General features: G+C 41.6%; 1 protein-coding gene across 4 annotated transcripts in view; it reads left to right on the forward strand.

The window, feature by feature from the left end:
- Positions 1-3,700: 3,700 nt before the first annotated feature.
- The window catches only part of Wdr37 (WD repeat domain 37), a 71,370-nt gene continuing 60,755 nt past the window's right edge, over positions 3,701-14,315 (forward strand). Inside the window, exons 1-2 of one of the 4 annotated variants that reach the window (XM_041630882.1) lie at positions 3,701-3,768; positions 9,110-9,191. The gene's annotated coding sequence lies outside the window, so the exon portion shown is untranslated. Of the gene's footprint in view, positions 3,769-8,855; positions 8,899-8,953; positions 9,192-9,649; positions 9,859-14,315 lie in introns of those variants that run through there. The other 3 variants (XM_041630883.1, XM_041630884.1, XM_041630881.1) reach the window with 3 other exon arrangements.

Below are 14,315 nucleotides of genomic sequence, written 5' to 3' on the forward strand. Positions count from 1 at the left end.
GAGGTTTGTGTAAGTGTTTAATAATTATGAGATATGTAATTGGGAAAAAGTTCGTTTATTACATCAAATCATTTAATTTTTGCGTAGTGTATGTAATATGTTCAGGTACATGATGTCTTCCTCTCTCTTTTTTTGAGTAAACATTTTAAAAATTATAGATTTATTTATTTTGTGTGAGTGTGTGGGTGTACTACAATGCTTTGGGGGAGGTTAGAGGACAGCTAAGAGAGTCAGTTATTTTTCTCCTTTCACCACGCGGGTCCTTAGTAACAAGCTCAGCTCTTCATTCAGGCTTGGGGGGTAGATGCCTTGACCCATGGAGCCATCTCGCTAGCCATCTTATTTTTTTTAAGAGAGAATATCTCTTTGAAATTGGAGCTCATTGACAGTTGAGATTGGATAGCCAGCCACTCCTCATGCTCTGCTTCCCCGTTTGGGATTATAGATACACTGATAATGCCTGGTTTTATGCATGGGTGCTGGGGATTTGAACTCAGTTTTTTAATGCTTTCACACACTTTGCCCAACCCTCTTCCAGCCCAATGCTTGTGGAATTTAATTATCTTGAATTTGCCAGCCAAGCAGTGCAAAGCACAGTTCTCAAACTTGTTGGTCTCTAGATACTCTGGACACTCAGCTGTATGTGTTGTATCAGCTAAAATATATGAAGAACGTTTTACGTGACAAACTACAGGATATAAGTACACTTCCAGGCCCAGTTTTTATGTGGATTCTGGGGATCCAGATTGAGATCCTTGTATATGAATGGCAAGAATTTTACTGACTGAGCCATTTCCCAGTCCTGGTTATTTTTTGATAAAACAAGCACACGTGCTGACTTTCCTTTCCTTTTGTTTGTAATAGTTATTTCCCATTTTGAAATCTGGAACTCACTCTTTCTTTTCTTTTTTTTTTTTCTTTCTTTTTTTTTTTTTGAGGCAGGATCTCACTGTAGCTCTGACTGCCCTGGAACTCTGCAGATCAGACTGGCCAGAAACTTACAGAGTTCACCTTCCTAGTGCTGGGATTACAGGCATGCACCACTAGACCTGGTTCAAGAATTTGAAATTTAAGAGAACATTTCATACTGATACTTTAGAATTCACTGATTTTAGTCGTAAACTTAAATACATATTTCCTATGCATGATTTCGTAATATGCATTGGTCGTTTGGAAAATTAGTTACTGAATTAAGCAAGTCTTCCAAATGTTGGTACATTTCATTATTTATATTTCATTATATTATGCAATCACATTAATATCACCAATAATCTTGAGACACATTAGGCACCTTTCCCTGTGGGTCTAGGATGGGAATGAAGCCTTGTTAAAACATGTCTAAATACTATTAAGTCACTGATAATGGCAATAATAAGCCTTTATTGTAAATATTCCTTTTTATGTTATTTTTCTTTTATATTAGCTGAAATGGGAAGTGAGGGTTGTTACCTAATTAACAGATACCCCCTCTCTGGTGCTTAGAATTCTTTGAACAAAGGACTGCCAGTCACTTTGACTACTCCATGGGCACTATGAGGAAGCTTCACAGCAACAGCTGTGCACTGCTGAATTATTACTCCTGTAGCATGGCTCTTTTAGGCATTATTCCAGATACAGCTGTTTGAAATGGTTTAAGCAGAGTGGTTTTTTTTTTCTATCAGAAGACTCTGTGAACTAGACGACCATGCAGCTTTTCCCATCAAGATGGGGAGGGAGGCACACTAGAGAAATGGCTTAGCCATGAAGAACGGGCTGCTCTTGCACTGGACCTGGGTTCAGTTCCCAGCACCCACACGGCACATAACCATTTGTAACTGTAGTTCTGGGGACCTGACACATAGGCTCCACTAACACCAGGCACACATGTGATGCATATATATAAATGCAGGGAAACACTCTTTCATATAAAAGTTAAATTTTCTTTTAAAAGGGAGCATTTTCCCAAAGACCTAACATGACCTGTGACTGGAGTTTTTGAAGACAACAAGGTCTTGCTAAACTGAAAATATATAAATAATCCAGATTAGCCTTGTACTAATGGTGTTTCCTCTATTGCAAGGACAGTCAGTGCCTGAAATATCATGTAGTATCAGGCTCGCTTTGAACTAGTAGTGTTTCTCCATTGCAGAGCAAAGTGTCTGATATGTGATGTAGCCCTAGGCTGATCTTGAACTTACAACCTTTGTGCCCGGGCTCCCTAACTGCTGTGATTTCAGGCATGAGTCACTATGCCTAGCTTGAAATATTTTAATGTGCCATGCTTGTTCTTATTTGAACAAAACACCACTAGAAAAGGAGACAAGGGTTGTAAAGACAGAAGGGAAGTAAAAGTTCCCACGAACAGATAGGTACTTTAGCAGTGTGTTATTTTTGAAGGTTGGAAGAAAGATATTGCTAGCCTCTAATATTTCAGGGAAACTCAGGAACAGTTCCTAACTTTTTTTTTTAAATATTTATTTATTTAGTATACAATGTTCTGTCTGTATGCCTACAGGCCAGAAGAGGGCGCCAGACCTCATTACAGATGGTTGTGAGCCACCATGTGGTTGCTGGGAATTGAACTCAGGACCTTTGGAAGGGCAGGCAATGCTCTTAACCACTGAGCCATCTCTCCAGCCCCCAGTTCCTAACTTTTAACTGGATTACTAGCTTTGAGTTTTTCAGCACTTCATGGCTATAGTCTCCTTCCTGGGGATTCCTCAGCTTTTCAGATACTTTCAAGCTTAGACTCAGTTGGTAGATGCCCTCTGTTTTAACTAAACTTTGCAGAGGACTAATCTGGAAAGTCTTGCCCTCTTTTTGAATTGGCCTTTGTTACAGATTGCTTGATTTAGACTCATGTATCTGCCTTTGTATCTGAATCCTATTCTGGTCCAACTAACAGTACCAAGAATGTGAGTACAAGGTTCAAAACATAAACCGAGATGAACAATATATGAATTTAGAAATTAAATAATTGCTTTTTTCCTAATTACATATGATTGCATTGTACATATTGGACCTTTGGCATGATTTCAGAGGTTTTCTTCAACTATTACATCATTGTATTGTAAGAAGTTTTGTAAGCAGTTTTGTGTATTTTATGTATTATGGATGATGAGGCAAGAAACAAGGTGGTAGAATAATTCAAGCAATAAACTGAATTTTTAAAATCTTAAGAAAGAAACAAAAAAAGAAACATAAATATATGGAAATTCTTTTTCCTTATTGCTCATGGTTTGGATAGAAAATGTCCCTCAAATGTCATGTGTTGAAGGCTTGGTCCCCAGTATAGCAACACAGCAGTACTCAGAGGTTGAGCCTGGGATCATGAGATCATAACCATTATGATTTTATCAGTGGATTAACCCCCTTAGTTCACTGGAAACTGAAGGAATATGTTAGGAGATAATGGATATTTTCAGACTAGAGCATAGTTGGAGGAACTAGGTCACTGGAAACACATTCCCAAAGATCTTCTGCCCATGGTCTTCCTGGTTTCAGTAAGGTGATCAGTTTTCCTCTCATGCCATTTCTAGTATGATGACTGCCTTTCTGTCCCCACAGGCTCAAAATCAATACAGCCTTAGTAACCATGGACTGCAACCCCTGAAATGATCAGCTAAAATTAATAATCATTTTCTGTTTACTCAGGTATATTATCACAGCAATGGAAAGCTAATTAACACACTCAGTTTGAGAAATATTCAATGAGTAGAGTCCGAGGAGCTGGAGAGGTGTTCTTTTACCCATGGTTGAAGATCATGCCTGAAACCTCATGCATGTCAGGTGAGCATGTATCACTGGACTACATATCCAGCTCTTTATTTCCACTTTTATAAACTTTGAGACAGGTTCTCACTTAGTTACCTAGGCTTGCCTTCAACTCACTCTATAGCCCAGACATGCAGGGAACCTGGGATCCTCCTATCTCAAGTTTCAGAGTAGTTGTGGCTACAGACCTGAGCCACCAGGATGGTTGATTCTCTTTGAATATTTGGAATCCTTTAGGAAGAGGGGAAAATCCACACAGTGTGTGTGTGTGTGTGTGTGTGTGTGTGAGAGAGAGAGAGAGAGAGAGAGAGAGAGAGAGAGAGAGAGAGAGATATTATGGTGGTGGAGAATATTCTTTTTTTTTTTTTTTTGTTTTTTTGTTTTTCGAGACAGGGTTTCTCTGTGGCTTTGGAGTCTGTCCTGGAACTAGCTCTGTAGACCAGGCTGGTCTCGAACTCACAGAGATCCGCCTACCTCTGCCTCCCGAGTGCTGGGTTTAAAGGCATGCGCCACCATCGCCCGGCATGGTGGAGAATATTCTTGAAATATGTATTTAAAACACAGCATTGGAGAGTTGGGTAGATGGCTTTGATGTTTAAGTGAAAGCATGAGGACTTGAGTTTGATTCCCAGAACCCACATAAAAAATATGGGTGAGCCAGGTGTGGTGGCACACACCTTAAACCTAGCACTCAAGAGGCTGAGAGAGACAAATGGATTTCTTTGAGTTTGAGTTAGGAGTGAGTTCTGGACAGCTAAGGCTACCTAGGGAAACCAGTCTCAAAAACAATCAACAAACAAAACCATCTGGGCATGGTGGGGTGTGCTGGTAAACTCAGATTTAGGGAGGAAGGGACAGATAAATCCCAGCTTGGCTTATCTGATGCTATCCAGGCCAAGAGAGACCTCCTCTTTAGTGAAAGGTGGATAGTGCCTGAAAAATGCCATCTGAGGTTGCCATTTAAGGTTGGCTTGTGGCCTAATGTGTGGGAGATTATAACAATGGTATTCCTGGGTAGGAAGGCAACCTGCTGGAGAATATAGGTCACTGAAGGCATACCCTTAAGGCTATAGCTGACCATGACCCTCCCGTTCCACGTGCTTTTGCACAAGCTCAGGAGTCCAAGAAACCGTGGACAGAAACCTTTAAAACCATGAGCCCAAACAAATCCTTTCAAGTTAAAGTTATCTCTTTCAGATATTTGGTGATGGAGATACAAACGCTAGTAAGTAGAGGAAGCACAATCATTGCTGTGAGTATCTGACAACATTGGCAGGTTTTGTTTGTGTATGTATGTGTGGGGGTCACTTTATAGTTCAGATTGGCCTGGAACTATGTGTAGCCCAGGCTTGTCTAAATATCCTGGTAATCACCCTTTTCAGCTTCCAAGGTCTGGAATTATAGTTTGAGCTACCATACCCAGTAATAATATGGTTGTTAAGTCTTTGGTATTTTGCAGGAGAAATTTGTAAGAGTTTGGAGAAGTAGTCTAGAAAAAGCCTAGAATGTTATATTATTCTGGTGTGAACTCTGAAGACCAGAATGTAGCAGAAATGCAGACAGGAAGCACTGTTCTGGAGGCCTCTGGTGTTAATAGAAATTTCAAATACTACATTGGGTATCATACAAGCTAAGCTTACATTCTAGCTAAGAATTTTTTTTTTATTGAGAAAAGGAGAAAAAAAAAAACAAGTTTCCACCTCCTCCCAGCCTCCCATTTCCCTCCCCCTCCTCCCACCCTACGCCCCCTCCTCCCACCTTTCTCCCCCTCCCCCCACTCCTTTCCCCCTCCCTCTCCAGTCCAAAGAGCAGTCAGGGTTTTCTGCCCTGTGGTAGGACCTAGGACCTCCCACCTCCGTCCATATCTAGGAAGGTGAACATGGAAACTGGGTAGGCTCCCACAAAGCCATCACATTACGTAGGATCAAACCCCCGTGCCATTGTCCTTTGCGTCTCATCAGCCCTCATTGTTCGCCATGTTCAGAGAGTCCAGTTTTATCCCATGCTTTTTCAGTCACAGTCCAGCTGGTCTTGGTGAGCTCTCAATATATCAGCTCCACTGTCTCAGTGGGTGGGTGCATCCCTCGTGGTCCCGACTTCTTTGCTCATGTTCTCCCTCCTTCTGCTCCTCATTGGGACCTTGGGAGCTCAATCCAGTGCTCCAGTGTGGGTCTCTGTCTCTATCTCCATCCATCACCAGATGAAGGTTCTATGATGATATGCAAGGTATTTGTCAGTATTGCTCTAGGATAGGGTCATTTCAGGTTCCCTATCCTCTACTGCCCAAGGAACTAACTGGGGACCTCAGCTTGGGCACCTGGGAGCCCCTCTAGGGTCAGGTCTCTTGCCAACCCTAATGTGGCTCCCCTCTAGCTAAGAATTTATCTATATTTTCCTCGCATTCTGAGACTTTCTAAGGTACTAAGTTCAAAGGTAATGAACTCAGGAGAGAAAATTGAAGACAGCTTAGTATTCAGGTTATATCATAGTCATGACTAGAGGGTTTTAAGACATACTTTCAGTGAGAACTGGGAGCCAAAAGCAGAGAAGAAAGATTGGAGAAGTAGGCAGTCTGGCCAGAAGAGCAGCAAGTCAATGTCCGAGGCACAGAAGGGTGTGATTGTTAAGGATATTTGTAGCCACAGATCTTTATGTTAAGCAAAATAAGCCAAACTCAGAAAGACAAGAATACCATACTTTCTATCATATGTGGAATCTATATTTAAATCCATCTACACATGTTTACACATTTTTGAAAGGCGTTTAAGTAGAACGGACTATGGTTGCAGTTTAAAGGAGGAGAGTTTAAACAATGGGGTAAATAATAGAATATACATAAAATGAAACCAGTAGGGACTATTTGGGGAGAGGAAGGAGACCAATGAGGGGATAGGAGGAGCACAGAAGGGCAATAAAGGGATTTAATAAGAATAACTATAGTGATATATATGTATGAAAATGTCCCTCCTCTCCTCTCTCCTCCTCTCCCCCCCACCTCTGTCTTCTGTTTCAGTTTTTCCAGACAGGATTTTTCTGTGTAGTCCTGGCTCTCTTGGAACTTGCTCTGTAAACCAGGTTGGCCTTGAATTCAAGAGATTAGCCTGCCTCTGCCTCCTAAGTGCTGGGATTAAAAGAGTGCACCACCACTGCCTGATGAGACCATCTCAAACAAAACAAAACCACAAGCAAAATGAAAAGAGATCTTGCAATTTGCACTGGGATAGTGAAAAATGCCTTCATGGAATTTTGGTAACTCTTTCCAGCATGGACGCAGGTGTAAAATTGTAAACCCGTTTTGACTGTCCCCTGAAATTACTGCAGAGCCACAAGGTATAGGGCCACCTGAAGAAATACTTTTCTGAGGTCCAGCTACTCAGAAACTGATGCCAACACTGCTATGATCCAAAGGGTCTGGATCTGGGCAGATGAACTTGGCATTGTCCATATGATGCTGGTTTTGCAGGCTCACAGGATGCAGAGCAATGTGGTCATGGAGGATTCCACCAAGATTTTAAAGGAAGGCCCCAGAGCACAGGCAGTGCTCAGTATCTGCATGGTGATATAGGAAGCCATGAATGTGAACCTCAAGCTACAATGGAGACCCCAGAGTGCGGGAGATGCTAGAAATGGAATATTTACTAGAGAAAGCCACAGTGACTGGAACCAGCCCAAGAGAGAGGCATGTAAACTACAAAAGGCTGTCCAGGCTCCACTATGTACTGCAGATGGATATGGAGCTATAAGCTTTAATGCTTTCCATGCTGAACTTTGGTCTTGCTTGGTCCAATCCAAGTGCATGATTCTGAATGTACAACAGAAGTCTTTCCTGTATGTAGTGGTCTCTGTATACAATTCAGAGTCATACAGCTACATCCACATGGTTAATATGCAAAGAGATGAGACTTGGGAATTGTACCTTGGAATCCTTCCACTATTCATCCCTGTATAACAGCAATATTTCTTTGCTGTTGGAAGATGCAACTTGTTTTTATATGGACTCATAGCTAAGCTCTTGAGGACCTAAGTTCAGTTCCTATGTCTCCACAATGACATCTTTGTGTACACTCTTGAGATGGTGAAATGTAGGATTCTGAATGCACAGTAGTGCAGTATACATGCATAGGCTCTTTTATGCAACTCAGATTCATACAGCAGCTTCTAAATGGCTAATATTATGCACAAAGAAGAGTTTCATTTCTGCTTCTTACTCTGTAGCTTTAGGCTGTTTTTTCTTTAAACTTTTCTTTTTTTCTTATTTTATGTGTACAAGTATTTCACCTATATGTATGAATGTAGAAGATCAGAAGAAGGCACTGGATCCCCTGGAACTGGAATTACAGACAGTTGTGAGCCATCATGTGGGTGTTGGGAATTGAACCTAGGTCTTCTCTATGAGCACCTAGCCCTTCTTTTCTTTCTTTTCTTGGTGGAACTCTAAATATATCAAAGATAGAGTGTACTTCCATTAACAGTATCTTAAGTGACATCTAAATGAGGCTGCTTTGTTGTAAACAAAGCCACCTAGTGGATACTTGGGTATGGAATTGCGGTTCATAATTCTTTCTGCTCGCTACTGCTAGTAGCAGAATCTTATGCATTGTTACTAAATAAAATTTTATTTAAATAGCACAGCCCCTAAGTTTGACAATATCTTCCCTGAGAAATCGAATCTCTTTCTCAGTTCATTTTATAGAATTATTTCTAATGGTAAGCTTTGATTATTATACTTAATAGACAAGCAGTCCCCTCCCCTCTTCCATTTTCTTGTACAGAATGCCTTGGTTATTTGAGTCTCCAAATATGATAAATTTGTTTCTTCTCCAACAAACATATTGTATTACTGCTTCTTGAACCTTACTTAACCTTTAGTTCTATTTTATAGGAAGAGGAAGAATGTTGACCTACATAGGAGGGAAATACTTTCATTCTTTTCCTTTAAGTGAGTTTTAAACACCCTGTTAAAGTTGCTCGTAAAGACAGGGAGGCTGTTTATGTAATGGTTCCAGTCTGTTATGTAGGTCTTCCCAACCTAGATTAAAGTAAAAAAAAAAAAAAGGCAGCTCAAGTCCCACCTTTTGCAGTGAACAGCTGATTCTGTGTTCTCTTCTTAGCCAATGGTGATCAGATATTTCAGAAGGAAACTGGGTGAGTCATCTTCTGCAGATAAGCTGAAATATTAATAGTTCTATCTCCATCAGACTCTCCTGCAGCCAGATAGCAGGGCTCCCACAGAGCTGCCGGAGAAGTGGTACCCAGCAAGTCAGCTTGTAAAGCGGGTTGGATTTGAGAGATCCTGGAATCCATTAAGTTAGAGTACCCTTGACCTTGCATTTGAATAGATTATTTTCCTTTCCAGTCGTTGGGCTTGCGCGAGATTTTAGGACAGATGGACTTAAAACCTGCCTGACCGTGGACCCCTCACCGGAACACCTGCAGTGGTAAGTACCCACGGCTCCGGAGACTGCGTGTGCTTTTCCCTATTACCGACGCTCCAGGGTCCCCGGGAACCATTCCTGCAAGGGTCCTATGTACTACCGTGTTTGTAGGGCTTAGGATTTGGGTTGTAGCAGTAACTGTGTCTGGCATCTTGTGGAAGCGCCTGACAGGGGAAGTGCTGGGCCTGCTTACGCCACCAGGGGGCGTCATACTCGTTCTCCCGCAGTCACTCGCTGGGTCTTGGCTCTGCTCACAGCTAGGCCACAGTGGAGGCCGCCAGGAACCCGCGCCAAAGCCGCAAGCCGAAACAGCAGACCTGACGCGCGCGATAGGCTCGTGGGACTGTGCGAAGGAAATCAGGGAAGAGCTTCCGCAGCCGTTGGGTGTGGGGCGGGGCTTCCGGACTGTGGGTTGTGAAGTGTATCTGAGGGCGGGACTTCCGCAGTTACCGGAAGTGCGGGCGCGCCAGTTCGGGTCGCCGGGTCGTGCCAGTGCGGGAATTGGCCGATTTTCTATGCTGCCTTGGGTCGGTCCTGGGAGCTGCTTGGGGACCCACGACTTGAGTGCAACCCGGGCTGGCTCCAGGAGGAGGCGAGTGCTGCTGCTCTGACAAGTGACGCCATCTTCCCCGCTGTCTGGCTTGGCGTCCTTCCCGTGTGCCCGGAGGAGGTGAGGTGTCTGGGTGGCGGTGGGGACGAGCTGGTCAAGGCTTCGAGGTGGACGAGGGATGCGGTCCTAACCCTGCGCGCTCCCTCTGGCTTCCCCGTGTCTTCAAGTGGTGTCTGCCAGGCTGTCTGTGCCCTGGGGGGAAGCCCTTGGAAGGGCTTTTGAAGACGGTGACCTTAGATCCCTCAAAGATGGGGGTACGGCCTCTGGGAAAGGGTGGGGGACGGAGAGTGAAGGGTGAGCAGATGGTGAAGTGATAAACCCCCGCCTCGCCTTTGTTTCTCTTTCTGAAGACTTCTCCTTTTCTTTCCCCTGTACACTTCCACCTCCGAAGATAGACATTAATTTTAAGACATCTCAACAGGCCCGTTTTACCAAAAAGTCGCATAGATATGTGATCCCAATTTATGAGCCGACATAACCGAGCGATTGATCAGGTTCTTAGAGGTTTTATCATCCAACTTGAGCTCAATGACGTTCCTTGTGCTTGAAGACTCCGTTAGCTCTCCACCACTGTCTTGCACGAATGTAGATTGCTGGGTAGTTTCTTTGAAGTTCAGATGGGTTTCCGTTAAATTGATTATTTTGGCCTACGAATTTGCCTTCAAAGCATTACTGAAACTGTTTACCTCTAAATACGCAGTACAGCTTAAGTTAATATGCCTCCAGGATACCTTTCCCTTTCTAAGAAATATTCAATTATGCTACCTTCCTTGCTGTTTTGGTCACTTTCCTGATCAAATTCGAGTGTTTGTAGATTCCTTTTGACATCTAGTCCCCACACGAGCATAGTATATAAATACGACCTAAGTGGAGTAGAGGCTTTCCATTAGTGTTGCCCATAGGAGACACTAGAGCAGTAGCCCGTGGCCACAGGTAGTAATAGTGTGACCGTAGTGTTTATGTCAGCCACATTTTTGCTGTTGGAAGGTTGTGTATATATCAAGGCTTCTTGCAAAAAGTTCTGAACCCAAGACCTTATTAAGTAAGTTTCCTTCCTGATCTCTTGCTCTGTGTTGATACTACTACTATTTCTTCTTCTTCTTCTTTTTGTTTTATAGATATGGTGGTCTATAAACTTACTTTGCCCTTGACTTTAGCTAATATCGTTGGGATTGGGTATTTCCCCAGCAATTTATTCTTAGTCTCCCTAAGAGTTTTCAGTTATCTTGTCCTGATTTCTCTAAGGAAAAAAAATGTTTTTTATTTCTATTAAATTTCATTCTAGATTTGAATTTCTTTTTTCAGTTATTAAGATAAAACCTTGGTGGTAGCTTATTTAATTAATTATGCTGGCCAGCTCAGTGTCATCCTTGGAATCGATAAGTTTGCATCTTGTGCCTTCAACTCATCAGTGACAGAACATTTTAAGCAACTTAATGTTGGTGACAGATTTCCAAGGTTGCTTGTGGAGACCATTCTCTCTTCGGATACTGGTTAGACATTACATTGGTGTTCCAGCCCTCTAGGAGTTAATCTAAACGAACTATTATAATAATAAAATAGTAATAGTATTAACTTACTGAATTTCTGGATATTCAGTGACATTGTATACTACCATGTACAAATAGTATAACCATTCTTTTACATATACTTAATATTTTTGAAATAAACCAAGTATTTATTTTGAAATAAGGCAGGTATCTTTTTTCTTGGGAGAAAAATAAAGTCCTTTTTGCAAGGTATGGGATGGAGAGTAGTGTTTCATATCATTTGAAGTAAAAGCATAAACTAAGAGTTTGCTATACTGCTTAAAAAACTACTTCAGCAAGCTCTCGTTTTGGTCCTATGTACTTAATAAAAATCTGGTAATGTAGGTAGTAACAATTTAATATTGAACATACATACTAAAACGGACCTTTTGAGAAGAGAGAAAGCTACGTGTTCATTTATGTCGTTTAATGCTATGCCATTTGCCAAGGTGTGAATTCAGTACATTAACAGTGTGTGTTGAGATTTACTCATTTGTTAAATCTGCTGCACTAAAGTTGGACGTGTATAGTTCTGCCTTGCTCACAAATAGCAGAGAATATGTCTGTGACTGCATGTAATAAGGACAAATGTGTTTGACGATCGTGAGTCAGTTAAGAGTGCAGGAGGAAACTATATTGTAGCTTCCCCTTTAGTGTTTTCTGTCTCGTATCAGTGCTCATCTGTCTGTTGAATTGTGTAGATGTGTTTTGAAAGAAAACAATTATGTTTTGGAGCATCAGATTTCTTTCCCTTTTTAAAAAAGTGTATATAGGTGAAGTAGTACATAGTAAAAGTAACTTTTTAAAATATTTTTTTTGTGTGTGTATGTGTGGTGCTGGTGTTGAAACCCATGATATCAACCATGCTTAGCTGTCTCCTTCCCATTGAACTACATCCTGTCCCAGATTCTTCTTTTCTACTTTTTTTCTTTTGAGACAGAATCCCTCTCCACGTAGCTCTGGCTGTCCTGGGACTCTCTGTATGTACCAGAATGACCTTGACCTGCTTTTACCCCCCTGCAGTACTGGGGTTAAAGGCCTCTGCCACTGTGTCCCTGCAGACCAGAGTGAAGCAGTTTCCTTTCTTTTTTTCAGTTTTCTGATTAATATTCTGTTTAGTTTGTAAAATACTGTCAAACTACTTACTGAATTTGAAAATTCTGCCTGACAGTGATTTTGTGTGAGGATCAGTTCCTCTGTGTTTATCAGTCCATTCACGTCTCATAAGCATTCCTTTGTAGTAGTTTTTCAACCTCAGGTCTGCCCACATTGACTTTCCTTCATTTACTCACCATTCTTTCTGTTTTCCCTTGTCTAGCTTGGGTTCTAGGTATACCATTTCAATAGTTCTTTTACAGGTGCTTGCAACCTCATTGTCCTTGCCACAATGTCAACCCTCTGAATTTTTTAGTAAATCAAACATTTAATTAATTGTATCTGCATAAATGCATGGCACATGAGTGCAGTGGCCACAGAAGCCAGAAGAGGGAATCAAATCCTCTAGACTTTACAAGTCTAGAGTCTAGCGCTGGCGCTGCAGATGGTGGTGAGTTGCCCGACTGTCCCTGCAGTGAACTTGGGTCCTCTAGAAGAACAGTGTGGACCCCAAATTTCTGGCCATTTATTTTTTTGAGATAGGGTTTCAGGTAGCCCAGGATGGCTTTGAACTCATTATTCAGCTAAGGCTAGCTTTGAACTTTGATCCCCCCTCCTTCTACCGCTGTAATTACTCTTGTGTTAATACCAGTACACAGTTTGGAATGAAGATAGTGCCTGTAGGGAAATAAATTGAGCAAATACTTTTCAAATGAAGAAATAGAAATGTCTAATGGTCAGCATCTTTATCCATCAGAGAACTGCAAATCCAAACTGAATTGAGATTTTGTCTCACCCAATCAGAATGCCTGTTATCTTAGTTGGCTTTATGTTGCTGTGATAAACATCATGACCAAAAGCAACTTAGGGAAGAAAGGGTACATTTGATTTTTAGTCTGTTTCAAAGCAGGAATTCAAGGTAAGAACCTAGAGGCAGGAGTTGAAGCAGAGATAGAGGAGTGTAGTTTACTGGCTTCCTCCCCATGGGTTGCTTACCCTGCTTTCTTATACAACCCAGGGTGGTATCTCTCATAGTGGGCCTTTCTACATAATCGTTAAGCAAGACATCATAGACTTGCTTACAGGCCAATCTGCGCAGGCATCTTCTCAATTAAGAGTCCTTCTTCCAGCTGGGAGGTGGTAGTGCGTGCCTTTATTTTAATTCCAGCCCTCAGGAGGCAGAGGCAGGCAAATTTCTGTGAGTTTGAGGCCAGCCTGGTGTATAAAGCAAGTTCCAGGACAGGCTCAAAAGCTACACAGAGAAACCCTGTCTTGAAAAACCAAAAAAAAAAAAAAAAAAAAAAAAAGATTCCTTCCCAGATGTGTCTAGATTTGTGTCAACTTATGTCTACCAGTATACCTATCAAGAGAAAACAAAACAAGACAAACAAACAAAACACAGTTATTGTTGAGGATATAGGGAAAAGAGGAATCCTGTACACTGTTGGAAACATAAATCAGTGGGGAGTTTCCTCAAAACAGTTAAAACATAAGTATTATATGGTCCAGTTATACAGGTTTTGGATATATATATTACAGATATGGACCACAATATTGTGTGTGTGTTTGTGTGTGTGTGATTTGGGTTCACGGGATTGAGTTGTCAGCCTTACACAGTGATTTATCTGCCAAGCCATCTCTCTATGGTCAATGTGACATTCTAAACTCACTAGGTAATCTATAAGAAAGCAGAGAAAATAAGAGGATAGAGTGAGAATGACTTTCCATGAACGTCAGTATTGATCTGTATTTGAAAATAATCAGTGTAAGGAAAATCCATGCCCCATATCAATGGGTGCAGAAAAAGCATGACAATTTAGCACAAGCTGGTAGAAAATTCATGAGAACTCGGTAAATAACTATAGAAAACTGTAACTGGCTGTATTCTCAGTG

The sequence above is a fragment of the Microtus oregoni genome, unplaced genomic scaffold (assembly GCF_018167655.1).
Source record: "Microtus oregoni isolate MIOR12 unplaced genomic scaffold, Mior012 000035F_ref0000213, whole genome shotgun sequence".
NCBI classification, from domain to species: domain Eukaryota; kingdom Metazoa; phylum Chordata; class Mammalia; order Rodentia; family Cricetidae; genus Microtus; species Microtus oregoni.